Source organism: Castor canadensis, chromosome 15 (genome assembly GCF_047511655.1).
Source record: "Castor canadensis chromosome 15, mCasCan1.hap1v2, whole genome shotgun sequence".
NCBI lineage: Eukaryota > Metazoa > Chordata > Mammalia > Rodentia > Castoridae > Castor > Castor canadensis.
The window spans coordinates 37,327,534-37,344,961 of NC_133400.1; the positions used below are offsets into that span (position 1 = coordinate 37,327,534).

Sequence of the window (17,428 nt, forward strand, 5' to 3'; positions counted from 1 at the left end):
AATCCTGGAGATAATGTCTCAGAAGTAGTTCGGTCAATGTCTCATCAAAAGGAAAAAGAACAAAAAACAAAAGAAATAGACAAACAGAAAAAACAAAAACAAAACAAAAATCCCATGTTCAAATGGAATTTGAATCCTTCAGCTTCCAATTCTAGTTCTGTTGTTGTCTCATCAAAGGAAGAGAAAAAAAGAAAAAAAAAAGAGTCTGGAGACAGCTCTCTGAATGTCTCTCTGACGCTGTGGCTTACCTGCCTGCTGCTGTCAGCCAGCTGTTGCTGGAGGCTTTATTGATTTCCGATCTCAAGAATGAGCTTAACACTTACCTAGTCCCGCAGGCTTTGTTCATTTAGATTCTCCCTGGCGTGGTGGCCACCGTTACAACCCTTTCCTTCTGCAAGCACGCTGGGGGAGGTGGCACTACACCTGCCTTCTCTGGCTGTCTTGTTTATTTACAGATCGTGTGAGAAGTGCCCCTTCCCTGCTCTCCAGTGGAACCCTCCTCACAATACTGTTATAAGCTTTCCTGTTCTAAGGTTGCAGGGTGGGGTCCGCCACTCCTGCCTTCTCGGGCGTCTTGTTTATTTACAGTTCCGTGAGGGATTGCCCCTCCCCACCCCCCTTAGGCACTCAGGACACCCCGCCCTCTTTGCTTTGTGTCTTTTTGTTGTTGTTGTTTATTCAAGTTTTTTTTTTCTCTTTTTTTCCTTGGGCAGGGGTCAGTCTGTCCAGGGAACTACGCTGATCTGGCCCAGGGTTGTTTGTGGGAGTACCATGTGATGCTTAGCTCACCTAGTGGCCTGCTTCTCTCGAGCTGGTAGGAGCTGGCATCTGGCGGTGCAGGAGCCCTCCTGGTTTCTCTGTTTACCATGGAGTGGGGATGCTATGCACCAGCCAGGGGTGTGGCTGTGTCGAAGTTTTACCTCTTCTTGGTGGTTTTTCCTGCAAGGTGTATCTCCAGCATCTCTCCAAGATTTTACTTTAGAAGCACGCTTTCTGCTTCCTCCCTCTAGTCGCCATCTTGGAATCTCCCTTTTTTTTTTTTTTAATACAACCCTCTACCGAGTACCATTAGAGCCTATTAACAACAACTGAGTGATTCTCTATTTCCATCATTTCTTCTACACCTGTAAGTTGACACTGTACTATTCATCTTATCCCTCCCTTGCCCCATGCATTGAGTCAGACATTTCTCCAAGGAGTCTTGGTTTCTTTTAGTAAAGGAAGTATTTCAAAGCCAGGCTCTGGTAACTGTGATGGCACACTATTATAACCTTAGCACTCAAGGACTAAAGCAGGAGGATTGTGAGTTTAAAGCCAGCATGGGTTACATTGTAAATTCTAGGTCAACCTGAGCTACATGTGAGACCCTGTCTTGAAAACTCAAAAATAAAAATAAAAAGATAAAAGCCAGGCTCTGGATGCTCAGTATACTAATTGCAACTGGTTGTCATTTCTTCCAAGCTCCCTATGGACAGAGCTAGGAGATTGCAATTGCATACATTCATATACATGCACATAAATATGCACTGCTATAACTATTTTTATGCATATTATGTTTACATATACTATATAACCATGACTTTATACCAATACTTCTGTTTCTGATCCAATATACTACTTTAAGGTTCTTTCTAATCTCTTTTGTGTTTATAGGTATCTTCTCTCATTTAGTTCTCATTTTCATCAGTATGTTATTTATTCACTGTAACCAATTCATAGCCTGCAAGCATCTCCTCCACCTGAGGTCCATGTTCATCATAAAAGCCCTGCATGTTTTTATTAAGTATATACCTAAGTGTTTTATGTTTGTTGGAAATACTATTGTGTTTTTAAGTTTGGTTTTTCATATGTTTGTTTTTGTTATATGGAAATGAAATTGATTTTTGTTCTTATATACTGTAACTTTACTCACTAGTTCTAGGAGTTTTTTTTTTAATAGATTCCTTGTGATTTTCTGCAGATAGCCATTATATATGTCTTTTTCTTGTACTAGCTGGAAAGAGTGGTAAGAGTGGGGATCCTTGCCTTGTTTCCAGTCTTAAGGGGAAAAAATTCATGTTTTACCATTAAGTATATTAGCTATATGGGATTTTAGTAAATTCCAAGTATCATTTTAAAGGTTCACTGTATTCCTGTTTTACCAAGAGTTTTATCCTGAATTAGTGCTGATAAACTGTTATTAAGTTATAGTTATCAGTACAACCACATCATTTTATTTTATGAAATGTCACATATACTTTGTAGAAATATTTATTACAGTTTTGAAGTAAGCATAAATAGCTGAACAAAGAAGAGCAACAGAATAATGAATGAGTTTTGAGAGATTGAAATGACAAAATATGTAACCTCCTTTTCTAAAGAGAATCACTCTTACTAGGATGAACTCAGAGTGGCTCTCATCTTCATTATTACTGCAGCCATGAATGGCTTCATCTTCATTATTACTGCAGCCACAAAGTATTGATATATGAGTTTAACCATTTCTATACTTTTTGTCATCCATTTGAGCATTTTCTCTCCTTTATCATTTTCAAGACAATATTGCTTGGTTATTTTAGAGCAAAAAATAATTTTTAATACCTGCATGCTGTTTATTTACTGTGCTATTAATTTCAATTTTGAACCTCAAGTTAATAAGATAAGGAATCCTTAAAACATTTGCTAACTATAATTAGTATATGTAATTAGAATAATCTGGAACAATTAGTTGGAACATCAGGCTGTTTGAGGTATGGGATTTGATCCTGTAGGGATAATTACTAAGTCCAATACAACCATTTGATTGAGTCAGACTTAGTTCACAAAGGCAGATTCAATAGAAATCATATCACCTCTAAGAAAAAGAAATCTCAAAAAAATCTGTCCTTATCATGTTCACTAAAATCATCCTTACAAAGGACAACACACTGTTAGTCTCCATTTGTTTTAATATATGACATATAATCTCCTCTCCTTCCTACATCCACTCCAAGATATTTGAGAAGCATTCTGAAATCAAGGTTATTTGTGCCAAAGTAACTTAAGGATAGTATCTGTCTTAAACAGAGTCTGACACATAGGGACATTCAGGAACTTTTATGCCAATTCAGTGTTCCAGTACCTTTAGCGATCTAAATTGGCTCCACTGACTAAAAATATTCCCTTCTCTGGTACCCAGGCAGCATTCCATGCCTCTGACCCCATATTCTGGCTCTAAAAAGCATTCCACCAAAATACATAACTTCAAGGACAAATTCTCAAGAATTTCAACTGTTTTCTGATATTGGGGTCATACCCAGCTGGTTACTAGGTCATTCCTTGGAAAGAGAAGCTTGATGTCCTAGTGAATGAGTTGCCCTGCCCTGGTTTAACTTCTTCCCACCATTTCAGATTCTCTGTGACCAGAAACTAGCTTAATTTCCCAAGCTTACATCAAAAATGTACAGAAAAAACAACACAAAATAAGTAAAATGGAGCTTCTCAAGCATTACCTTGGGATGATATAAAAATAATCCTTTTGTTCCAACCTTATTTGTAGCAAATAAATGCTATTTGCCTCAATAATATATGTTAAATTCAGCCAGATATAGTCTCCACACCTATAATGCTCATGAGGCTGAAACAGAAAGATCAACAGTTGTAGGCCGCCAGCCTGTAGCTATAGCCTAGTCTATAAGGAGTGACCCTGTCTCAATCAACAAATAAATAAATAAATATAAAAATAAAATAATGGACCGAAATTGATAATAATTCTATCTCAAAGTACTTTAGTGAGATAACTATATGAGACAGACCTTCATTTGCATTTTGCCAGGTTTCTTTAAAAGAACTATTTCTCAAGTTTGAAGTTTTCAAAACACAAATTTATAACTTAGCTCATGTGGATGTGATATATATTGTGTATATTCTGGGTGGGTTAAAGATTAATGCTTTCTAGAACAGATGTTTGGCAGTGAGAAGTAAGGAAATTAATTTGTATATTGTAGGGCAAATCAAGTCCTATTCAGCCTTAAAGCCACTCTGTAGTAAAGATTCTGTTCTGAGCCTTCTATATCTGTTACAGATTTGCTAACTAGAACTGAGGACATGTGATTCCATTGTTTTCTGTGTTTTAGTCTACAGACTCCTGCCTAGGACAGATGTTCTTAGGAATGTGGAATAGAAGTAAATCAGATCATAGGATTTTCCTACAATTGATAAAGGGGTTCACGTTCCCAGTTGTAATAATACATCAATGAGAGAAGGCAGTTCTCAGTGCAAAGCAGAAAAGGGACTGACTTTTTTACATTAGTAATTTGGAAATTATCCATATGGAAAAATGCATACATATAATTCAGACTCTTGCATCCCTCCTCAAATTTATTTACTCACATTTTTAAAAATTAAAAAAAAGAAAAACTTGATCCGGGAATCCTGCAGATGGGAAAGACCTTAGAAGGCATGTTGCCCAAGTCCAGCCTAATGCAACATCTCAGCTTCTTCTGCTTGAATACCTCACAGTGAAGTCCTGAGAGCTCACCAAGTCACAGAATAACACAAATTTAAATCTTCTACCTGAGGTCACATGTGCAATACATAGTTCCTTCTGTCAATTGATACTGTTTAGTATATAGTAGGCCTTTGATTAATATGGGATGAATAAAGCACAGTAAGTCCTAATAAAATTACTACCGTTTTTATCCATAAGAGCAGGTCCTAAATTGTAATCATACTAATGAAATACCTGTGTACACACCATAGTTTTGCTCAGGAAAAAGTGCAACAGTAAACTACTTAGGAAGAAAATGACATTGTATGAAATGTGCATAGGGTTCATCATACTCTTTTTAATTTTGTAGGTGCTTGAAATTTTGTTTTCAAAATCACAGCAAAGGGTATTTTTAAGCTGGGTGTGGTAACACATGCCTCCCAGTAACCAGGATGCTCAGGCAGGATTGCTAATTTGTGCCATTGTAGGCTACAGAGCAAGTTTTGAGGCCAGTCTGAGCAACATAGCAAAGACCCTGTTTAAAAAATTAATTTTTTTAAGAAACTTAAAAACTACTATTTTAAAAAAGACAAAACCCAAAGGACTCTTGAATCTCTGGCCTGTGACTTCTGAGCCTGAATCAGGATGGGTACCACTGGGTAGTAATACTGACATCTGAGTACCTTTAACCTAAGGAAAGGATTCTCTAAGCTGAGACTCAGAAATAGCCAGTTTGGTGCAGGAGGTTTTAGTTTTAGAAAACGAATAATTTTGCATTAAAGATATTAATGTAAACATTAATAACATACTTTATAGAAAGGTCAGAGGAAATGAGATACCAATTTAAAGCAATCATTTGGAAGAAAAATAACCTTCTAGTCATTTTGATATGCCCTTTTACTCTTTCCTTTGATTATTAGTCATTTGCCTTAAGTCAGACAGTTATTATGTGTGATTACTCTTTCAAAGCCATGTATAATGTCCAGAGTTGCTTTTCCCCTAAAATTATTCTGTAACTCTAATGCTTAAACCAGTCTATACTAAATGTCATCGTTTCTCAATTAAGCAAATTAGGGTACTTGAGCTTTTATAGCGGCTTCAAGTAGCTAAGGAAAGGTACAGCTGCCCTTCTGTCTGTCCCTCTGCTAGTTCATCCAACAGCATTTGAATGAAAACAAGGGGCCCTGTCCACTGCGGAGCCGTGGGATTCCCTAGTTCCCCTGAATCAAGACTAATTCCTAGCTCTCATTTTTTCTTACTCCTGTCAGCTACATTTGAAGGTCCCAAATCCTAATTTTTTTCTACTAGAACTTAAGTTTCTAACCCACGTCTGAATCTATATTTCTGCTAGCATTTTTTAAGTTGTAAAAGTATCTTCACCTTGACTTACCAAACAAGATTTCACCTTTCCCTTAGAAAGCTTTTATTCCCCTGCCTGACTCCAGATTTTGTTAAAGTAATAGGAAAGTTATTTCTGGATGAATTGTAACCCCCTTCTCTGGGAGCAACTACAAGTCCCTGACTTATTCCTATGGATTCAATGGGGTGAGGAGGGTTAGTCTGTCTGAGAATGAACAGAGTTGTGCTTCCCATAGGAGAGAGAAGGGTTATTAGACAGTTTCACTGCTTCAATGGGTCTTTTTGTGTCATTTCACCCTGTAGGCTCAGAAGTTTAGAGGGGTTTGAGCAACACTCTGAAGTTATTTAAAGCACTGCAGAAATGCCAACAGATCCCCCCCTTTACTTAGCTAGTAAGAACCTCTAAGTGACAAATGCATTTATTTGTATTTAAGATCCATACATTTTTAAATGATTTAAAATGATTAAATCAAGCCAATTAACATGTCTGTCATCTCACTTCTTTTTTGCCCAATATGTTTTTAAAAGATCAAACTACTAAATTTGGAAAAATTGTATAAAACATATATCATCTTTAATATTAAATATGTTTCTTGAAACATCATTTTTACCTTATATGTTTCTGTATTTAAATTTTTACAAAGATCATGTCATTTTATAACTTGCAAAAATAATGAAAGGTAATGATAATAGACAAAAAAAATTTCCATGCAATTTCTGAAACAGTGTCTACATGATAAGTATAGTGGTGGGAGGGTTATTTTACACATGTATGTAAAGGCATTATAATGTTTGTGTTATGTTTATGTGCCTTAAAGAAACAAAAACTACAGATGTTTTCAGAGAATGACTGTGAACAATCACCCATAATCCATGCAAGGGTTTCACTTTATACTCTCCTCAAACCACCATACAGTTCTGACTTTATTTAGCTTATCCTTCTTCCAGCTTGTACGTTGATTTAGAGTATTCATGTGTAATTCTTCCTGTATTTTAGGTTGGTTTTGACATTTGTATGAAGTAGCTAATTTAAACTAACAGAGCTAGAAGCCTTTAAGAATACATGTGCTACTACATAATAATGTACATTAATATGAAATGATGAGGTCACAAGCATTGAAGTTTTAAAGGAAACTTACAAATTGCACATCCCATTAGCCATGTTCTAAGTTAATTAAATCTGCTGATAGCTACTACTTCACAAAGCTCACTAACTAGTTTAATAACAATTTTTCATTTAGTTCTATAAATAGGCTATCTAGTCTTATTTGGTTGGTTGGTTGTTTTTTAAAGTATATGTGTATTAGAAATTACTTTGGGGCTAGAGTGTAGCTCAGTAATAGAGCACTTGCCTAATATCCCCTGAAGCCTTGTATTCAATCCCCAATACAACAAACAAAAAACAAATTATTATAAATAATAAAGAGATAAATTACTTTGGGGTAATTATTTTAAAAGGCATTATAAAATATAGTCATAAGTCTAGACACCATAAACAGCTTCAGCAGTGTGGCAGGATACAAAATCAACTTACAAAAATCATTAGCTTTTCTATACACCAACAATGAACAAATTGAGAAAGAATATATGAAAACAATTCCATTTACAGTAGCCTCAAAAAAAAAAATCAAATACCTAGGAGTAAATTTAACAAAGGATGTGAATGACCTCTACAAGGAGAACTACAAACCTCTAAAGGAAGAAATTGAGGAAGACTACAGAAGATGGAAAGGTCTCCCATGCTTTTGGATCGGTAGAATCAGCATAGTAAAATGGCTATACTACTGAAAGCAATCTACATGTTCAAGGCAATTCCCATCAAAATTCCAACGACATTCATTACAGAGATTGAAAAATCTACCCTGAAGTTCATTTGGAAACACAAGAGACCGCAAATAGCCAAGGCAATACTCAGCAAAAAGAGCAATGCTGGAGATATCACGATACCCAACTTCAAACTATATTACAGAGCCATAGCAATAAAAACAGCATGGTACTAGCAGAAAAACAGATATGAAGACCAATGGAACAGAACAGAGGACCCGGATATGAATCCACACAGCTATGCCCACCTTATTTTTTAATAAAGGTGCCAAAAACATACGATGAAGAAAAGCCTCTTCAACAAATGTTGCTGGGGAAAAGTGGCTACCTGCCTGCAGAAAACTGAAACCAGATCCATGTCTATCACCCTGTACTAGTATCAACTCGCAGTGGATTAAGAACCTTAACATCAGACTCGAAACTCTGAAGTTCGTACCAGAGAGAGCAGGGAATACTTTTGAAGTAATTGTTATAGGCAAGGATTTCCTCAAAAGAACTCCAACAGCCCAGCAACTAAGAGAAAGGATGGACAAATGGGACTACATGAAATTAAAAAGCTTCTGCACAACAAAAGAAATGGTCTCTAAACTGAAGAGACCACCCACAGAGTAGGAGAAAATATTCCCTGGCTATACATCAGACAAAGGACTGATAACCAGAATATATAGGGAACTCAAAAAACTAAACTCCCCCAAAATCAATGAACCAATAAAGAAGTGGGCGACTGAACTAAAACAAAACTTTTTCAAAAGAAGAAGTCCAAATGGCCAAAAAACACATGCAAAAATGCTCACCATCCCTGTCCATAAAGGAAATGCAAATCAAAACCATACTAAGATTCCACCTCACTCATGTTACAATAGCTATCATCAAAAACACCAACAACAACAAATGTTGGAGAGCATGTGGGAAAAAGGAACCCTCATACACTGCTGGTGGGAATGTAAGCTAGTGCAACCACTTTGGAAAACAATATGGACACTTCTTAAAAACTAAACATAGATCTGCCATATGATCAGCAATACCACTCCTAGGGATATACTCAAAGGAATGCGATTCAGGTTATTCCAAAGGCACCTGCACACCCATGTTTATTGCAGCACTATACACAGTAGCCAAGTTATGGAAATAGGCAAGATGCCCCACCAGTCAATGGATTAAGAAAATGTGGTATTTATACACAGTGGATTTTACTGAGCCATAAAGAAGAATGAAATTTTGTTATTCACAGGTGAATGGATGGAACTGAAGAACATCATCTTAAGCGAAGTTAGCCAGGCTCAGAAGGCCAAAAATCGTATGTTCTTCCTCATATGCAGACGTTAGACCTAAAACAAATGCAGTAGTATTATTGGACATGGGTCACACACTAAGGGGAGAACGCATAGAGGAGGAATAGGGAAAAAGTGTTTGATGTGCCCACTGTAGAGGAGCTAATATAGAAATCTTAAACTGACAGAGGCCACTATGGGAAGGTGACCGGGAAGTAGTGAAGAGGTTTGGCAGAGATGAACCAATTCGGGTTGTAGTACACATGTGCATGGAAGCAATGCTAGGAATCTTTCTGTATAGCTATCTTTATCTCAAGCTAGCAAAAATGCTATGTCTTTATTATCTCTTATGTTTTCTCTTCAACAGAATTGGAGAAGAGGGCAAAACAGGTTCTGCCTAGAAGCGAGGGGGGAGAGGGAGGGGGCGGGAGGCAGCGGGGAGAGATGGCCTAAACAATGTATGCACATATGACTAAATGAATAAACAATGAAAAAATATTATAAATACTAAATACTTGTGGTAATTATTTTAAAAGGCATTATAAAATATAGTCATAAGTCTGGAATTTTGTAATATTACAAATAATATTTATTATAAAAGTTTATCATGTGGTTACTTCTTAGGTTAGAATGTTTTAGCCAAGATTAGTTAAACTTTTAGTGACACTTGAAATGAACAGCATAGAGAGATAGCTAAAAATCAAACAAAAGTAAGCCTTGCCTTTAAGAAGTTCACAGTCACAAACAGAAATAGCAGGCGAGGATTATATACAACTTAATCTGTCCTGTTAAATTTTCCTTTACCATAATGAGTCCTTTGTGTATTTCAGCATACCTTCCCAGTTGTTGTAGTTGCTTAAGAAAAATGTTTTATCTCACTCATAACCATATACTTTTTTACAACTCTCGTTTTTTTAAATGTGGGTTTTGCTATAATGATAGTAGAGACAGCCTTGGGTTTTTTCCTCCTGACCAAAGTACAAATGATGACGTTTTTATTTTGATATCACTGGGGAAATTACATTCTTGCACTTATCTAATAGAATACTGATACTTTATACTTATTCGTAAGCTTGACATTATAGAATCTTACAATTATAATTTCAGGGTGACATTTGTAGAAATCCCATCAGAGTCTATCCTTTTATTTTTTCTTTGATTACGCAACAAAACTTTAAAGCATTACTTTTTATTGATAGGGTTCGGTTGTTTTATTTTCTGACTTCAAAATTAAGACAGTCTGTTATAAAAAGATTTGGGAAGTCTGAAAAGCATTTTTTTAAAGCTATACTTTTTGCCACATAGTAGCTCCACATTATGGAGCACGCTCCACCTGCTCCTGCATGCCCCTCAGGTTTCAAGCACATGGAAAGAAGTTGTCGGGTGCTGCAGCTAGACTCCATGCTGCTCCACACCGGACTTTTTGCTGGGGATTTGGGTGCCCTTTCATTGAAGGAAGGACACCCAAGTCCTCACACCACCTCCTGTGGCTCCCCAGTCCCCACTCCCGAAACTGCTGTGCATGTCCCTGGTAGATCTGGGAAGGAAGCTTTTAGAAGTGGCCAAGCAGGTCAAGATAGTAAAGTTCCTTTTCATAGCAAATAGAAGCTCCTTTTACTATAGAGTGGCTGGGAACGTCTCCTCTTCACCTGGCAGCACAGTATGGGTATTATCCCACCACAGAGGTACTACTTAGAGCTGGCTAAGTAGGGATTGCCAGAACCAAAGTGGACCAAATGCCATTACATAGGGCGGTTTCTGAGGGCCTTGCCAACATTGAAGAGGTACTTAAGCATGGTGCTGATGTCAGTGCAAAGGATATGTTAAAGATGTCAGCTCTACATTGGGCAACAGAACACAATCATCCAGAGCTGATGGAACTTTTAGTCAAATATGATGCTGATGTACACACACAAAGTAAATTTTGTAAAACTGCATCTGATATTCCAACAGACAATAGCAATGAAGATTTAGCAGAGATACTACATACTGCTTATGTAGAACCAAATCACAAACCCAGAATGTCCTGACACTGTGAGGATACATGCTGTAATACCACAGTTTATCATTGGGCCTGGAGGGATTGAGAACCTAACAGGTCTGGTATCTTCAGAAAATTCATGCAGGGCAACAGATGAAACAGGTGTATACTGTTCACTTTGGAAATTCCTCTACATTAGCATTAGCTACATTCATTAGCTGCCTTAGCTGAAGCCTCTGCTCCATTGTCCAGTTCTTCAGAAACTCCATCAGTGGTCACACAGGATGTGGTTACTGTAGAATTTGTAGATGGTGCAATTCAGCAAGTAGATAGTTCTGGGGGTCAGCAAGTTATCACAGTAGTAACAGATGGAATTCAGCTTAGAAGTGTGCATTCCATTCCAACCAATGGAATAGATCAGCCCATCATTGTAACCATACCAAATAAATGGACATCAAGTATTATTCCAGTACCAGCAACAGTCATGCTGAATAAACTTTCATAAGTGAAGAACCACCAGCTAGAGACAGTATCAAAATAATTGAAACCAGGTTGCAATCTGAAGAAACAGAAGTAAGTTGTCTCCTACCTGGTGTGTTTTGCAGCAAGTAATCCATAATAAGTTCAATTTATTAAAAAACAAAAAAGCTGTAGCAGCAAAATCTGATACTTCTAAGTTCTGGAATCCAGACTTGTAGAATCTTTGTTTTCTTTTGTCAGCACTGTGGCTTGAACTCAGAACCTCACACTCACTAGGCAAGCTCTCTTACCATTTGAGCCACAATACCAGCCCATTTTTTATGATGGGTCTCGTGAACTATTTGCCCGGCGCTGATTTTGAACTGTGATCCTCCTGAACTCTATCTCCTGAGTAGCTAGGATTACAGGCATGAGTCACCCACAACCAGCAAATCTTTGTTTTTAAAACAAAGCAAAAGAGCAGTAGTAAACATTTACTGCTGTTGTGCCATGTCTTCTGCCAAGTTTTATATATAATTTTTAAATGAAAATTCATGACAATGAATTTTTAAATTTATTGTCATTTTATTTTAAAAATAGCATAATGTTACATACTCCATAGGGAAAGAGAAAAAGCAGAAAATGTTTTTACCAAATACCAACTTACCCACTTGGTTGATCTCTGCATTTCTTCTTCCTTTTCTATTTTGTCTGGATTTCTTCTTTAGAGTGGATTTATGGCCCAAGATCCACCTTTATTCCTTCAGATCCTGACTCTCTTCACGGCTCCCCCCTCTTGTAGATAATTTTGTCATATATGAGCAACCTTGAACCCTAAAGGGCTCTTTAAACCCACACCACTTCCCTCTGTGTTAGGGCTGGGTATTAAGCCCCTGAAACTACCTAATAGCAATATCCATTGCATTTGGAGTAATAGAATTTGTGAGTTTTTATAAGCCTTATATTTTAGCCAACTATACTACTTGAAAGATTTTTCTAAAACCCTAAAAAAGAGCAAAACAGTGATTTCCTTATTACTGCACATGGTCTTTGCTAACACAAGAGATAACCCCACTTGATGAGATTTCCTATACTACATGAATGGCATGCCCTAAGCAAGCAGACCTTACGGTTTCTAGCCAGTGTTTGTATCAGATAGTTAATGTGAAATTCACTCTTGTCAGCATTCCTGAACTGAGCACACTATAGTTTATCTGGTATGAACAGAAACTAAGGGGGAAAAAACACTATTAATAACAGAAGATTAACCTTCTGAGGTATTAGATACCTCAGAGTACCTAATGAGGTATACTATATTTTATTTCCCAGCAGGACTTAATTCAGTTCTTTTCCTTTTTTGAAGAGCTTACAGCTAATATAGCTTACATGTATTACTCTAATTAAACTATGATGTAAACTATATTCCTGATGATCATGTCTGTCACCTGAGAATTAAAATGCTGTTTGAATGGTCTATAAATTTCAAGAAACCTAACACTTTTCAGAAATTTTATTACATTAACTCATGAAGGGAAGAAGGAAGTATGAAATAAGGATATAAATAGGTGTGCCTTTTTTACTGATAAGAAACCCTCTGAAAGTTACAGAGGGTTTTCATGATAAGACCGAAGCTAAAAGTAAAATTCTTACTTCTGTAGCATTCTGTAACAGTAATTAGCAGTATAATTACTGAAAGTAGCTAAAGACATAATTTTTTTTCTACCTATGTCAAACATGTACAGTTCAGCCCAGAACCATATATTGTAAGTCTGCCTTAGCTGCTGCAATAGCCATGTAAACATCACTGGAAAATAGTGACATTGTAGGTGAAGTAATCATTTCAATCTTTGAGATGGTAACAGTGGGAACTCTGGGTTCCTAGTTAAACAGTATTAAGAACCAGCATGATAATTAAGCTCACAGATTAATATTGCTCCTATTTGAATTCATGGTTGAAAAAAAAAATAATAAGGAAATGCGTAGTCTATTTGTATTGTGTACACATCTTTTTATAAACAGGTATGTGACATACAAGCAGGACATGTATGAATACTTACATGTTATACCTACTTTGACTTTATTATATAAAATTCCTTAGAAAACAGCCCTGAAATGTAAGAAATTAAGATATTTATCATTTTGATCTTATTACAATAATATGAAACTTGAAATTTAACAGGAAGCCTTATTTAAACATGCAGGAACCAAATTTTTATTATACCATATGCAGAATGAAATTGACTATTACATAATTTTGAGGAAATACTCTTAACTGTTAAACAGACATTTTATCTTGTACAGAAAATAAAATAATCCAGCTGTTTATTTCCATCTCCCATAGTAGGATAATGTGTTCTTTAAATGAACTAGTGCCGTGTTGAAGACAGTGACCACATGGTCTTGCAAGAGTCCCATTTACTTTGTGACCTTGAGTAATGTATAGGCCCAAGCTTCAGTTTCTGCATTGGAAAAAGAAAGGAAGAGGTATAGGGACAAATAGACCTACTTCACAGTTCAACATGAAGATTAAAGAAAAACATTTCTAAAGTAAATTCATGTTCTGAGCTTGGTTGGCACCTTCCACATCAATAAATGTTTGCCAAAAAGATGGATAGTTTTGCCATCTACATTAAAAACTTTTAAGACTAGACCCAGAAATTCTATTTCTATGATCTTTTTCTGGCAGTACTAGGCAGGTGCTCTACCACTGAGCTACATCACCAGCCTCTGTTTTGAGACAGGGTCTTGCTAAAGTCCCCAGGCTGAATTCAAACTTGCAGTCCTTCTGCCTCAGCCTTTAGCTGGGATTCTAGACATGCACCATCATGCCTAGCTTATTTCTATGAATTTATCCCAAGGAAAATGTGAGAGATGTGCCAAAAATCTGTGTATGAATGAACTAGATCCACAAAGCTAACCTTCCTAGTGGTGTTTTTAAGAGAAAAGGTTGGCATGTGAGTTAAGAACCTAAACATCCTAGTAAGGAAAATGGGTAAATACACGTGCACACAGAATGGCATACCATGCAGTTATGCAGGATGTTTGGGTTTAGTTAACCCCCCTCCATAAACAAACAACAAATTATAACATAGTACTGTGGTTTCATTTACATAATTTTTTAACTCTGTGGTAGTCTGCTCCAGCTTCCATAAGCCATAGACCAGGTGGCTTCAACCATAGTCATTTCTTCTCACAGTTCTCGAGGCTGGAAATCCAAACTCAAGGTGCTGCCAAGGTAGATTTCATTCTGAAGCCTCTTCTCTCAGCCTGTAATGGCTGCCATTCAGTGTGTGCGCACATGACCTCTCCATGTGTGTGCACATAGAGAGAAATAGCACTAATAACACTAATCCTATCAGACTTTGTGACCCCATTTAACCTGAAGCTCCACCTCTAAATATTGTCATACTTGGGGTTAGGGCTTCAACATAGGAATTTTTTTGAGAGGGGGAGGGGTAGAAACAATCAGTCCATAACAATGATAGAATAAGAGGGAAAACAAAATTTTTTTCTTCTCACACACAGTCACTACAACACAGACCACCCTCTAATTACCAAAATATGTTGAGATTCTCCTCATACCCACCATCCAATCAATCAATTCTGTTATTGTCTACCTGCAGGTAGTGTCAGGTCCCACAGGTTGAGATCTTCATCACATAAGACTATCCCACTTCAGATGCCAATTGCAAGTCCCAGGTTGTAACTTCTACTACCACTGAATAACTGACATCAGAGTTCCCATGACACCCTCCTTGGCATTAACCAGTTTGCTAAAGCACATAATTACTGTTCAGCAAGATAATGGTTTAAATAAAGGTGTGTGTGCGTAAAGAGATTTATCATAAGGAATTGACCCATGCACTTATGGGAGGCTGGCAAATCTAAAATCTGAAGAGCCCACATCCCAGTCAGGCAGGACAATTCTCTTACTCAGGAAAGAGTCATCCTTTTGCTATATTCAGGCAGGACAATTCTCTTACTCAGGAAAGAGTCATCCTTTTGCTCTATTCAGGCCTTCAACTGACTGGATGAGGCCCACTCACATTATGGAGAGTAAGTTGCTTTGCTTAGTTTACCTATTTATATGTTAATCTCATCTAGAAACTCCCTAACAGAAATGCCCAGATGTCTGAGCACCTTCTGGCCCAGTCTAGTTGACATAAAATGAACCATCATACTTACTATTCAAATTCTTCAGCAAAGAGAAGCTATAAAAAAAATTGTATGCAGAAGACAAAGTTTACAACAATGTTCAAAGAGAAAAAAATAGATGTTCATAATTAAAAGGTCAGAACCCTAAAGGCAAGCTTAGAATGCTTATCTAGATGTGAAGTAAGACATCCACATACAAAAACAGATTTATGAGTAAATAATTACCATTCAGCAAGATAATTGTTTAAATGAAGGTTTATGAAAATCACTTTTGGGACAATTGGAAAAGTACCAGTCTACCTAGAGTTGAAGAAAGAAAAAGTAGGGGGTGGGTATAGGGCATGGAAACTTTCAGAATAAAATAGAACCAGACCAGACACTGTGCTTGAGGAGGAAACTTAACCACTGAAAACTGTTTTGCAAATATAAAATACTTATTTCACTTTCTTGCCCAGTTGTAGTTAATGTAAAGGCACTATAGTAAATGAACAAGCATCTTCCTTTGTGGTAAAATTGTTCATGCATGTTTTCTGGTGCTATTGTACTTTTGATACTGTATGTCTGGTTTGTTTGGGCTTCTATAACAAAATATCTTAGAACAGCAGAAATTTGTTGTTCAAGTTCTAGAAGCCAAGAGGTCCAAAATCAAGGCACTAGCATCTGCTAAAGGTTCATTCTGCTCCAAAGATGGTGCCTTGTTTCTGTGCCCTCACATGATAGAAGAAGGCAAGAGAATTTGCTCAGGCCTCTTGATGAGGGCACTTATCCCACCAGTTGCTCATACCTGTAATCCTAGCTACTTAGTAGACTGATTTCAGGAGAATTACAATTTGGACTAGCCCAGCAATTAGTTCACAAAACCCCATCTCCGAAATAGCTAAGCAAAATGGACTGGAGGCGTAGCTCAAGTGGTAGAGCACCTGCTTTGCAAGCACAAAGGCCCAAGTTCAAACCCCAGCCCCAACAAAAACAAAGAAAAAAGAAATTGAGAAGGACACCAATATTCAAACCTAAGTAAGACCCTGCCTAAATACAGCATTTCTATTACAATAATTGTCATTTCACGTTCATAAAATAGGAATAAACATAAGAAAGCATTGTCCTATGGAAATATTTTAATCCACTGACAAATATTTATAATTGTTATTGACATAATTTGTGTTTCCTGAGCCAGACTATTGGCTATCTCGCTTTCATTTTTAATATATAGAGTATTTAACTCATAGCACATAATATCTTCTTTCCTACATAGGTATCACTTTACCAGAAATAGTAGAATTAGTTATGTTTCATAACTCATGATATTTACATAAGAATTATTCCAATAGTCCAACCTTTTCTCCTTTTTTGGTGATTATATAATGAAATATATCACGAAGTGACTTTGGTGTCTTTATTGTAGACCCACTGATTGTTTTAGTTATTTTCTCCATAATAGTTATTAAGAGTGCCCAAAATCTTTGACCCAGAATCTTTGACAAGATGAATGGGGAAAGCCTACTTTGAAATATAAAGTGCTAAAAGCTATTTGCTTTTCTTAGTAAACATTTTAATTGGTTTACATTTGGCACCTTCTGTCAGATTTTAAGATATCTTCAGAATTTAGCTAGCCCATTGGAAACAGGACCAAGAGTAGATGTGGTATACTATAAACCATAATTGAGTATTTCATCTATCTAACAATACACAAAACAATACCATCCTGACAGTTTAATAGGAGTTTTTGTAATATTAGTATGATGTGAACAGCAGAACTTTATATCTAAACTTCACATCTTTGTATCTAGAACTTGACATCTAAAGAAATTGAAATGGTTTCTGCTTGTGATCATTAATCAATGGGTGAATTAATGGTTTTCAAGGGTCATTAGACCTAACTTTAAATACAAGCTTTAGTATAACAGTAATAATACCTTTTCTTTATTTTTCCAC

At 36.7% G+C, this 17,428-nt stretch overlaps 1 protein-coding gene and 1 pseudogene across 2 annotated transcripts in view; both read left to right on the forward strand.

Annotated features, from left to right (window-relative positions):
* The window catches only part of Itfg1 (integrin alpha FG-GAP repeat containing 1), a 247,457-nt gene that overhangs the window by 184,640 nt on the left and 45,389 nt on the right, over positions 1-17,428 (forward strand). The gene's annotated exons all lie outside the window — the stretch shown is intronic.
* On the forward strand, positions 9,402-17,421 carry LOC141417427 (GA-binding protein subunit beta-1 pseudogene; annotated as a pseudogene).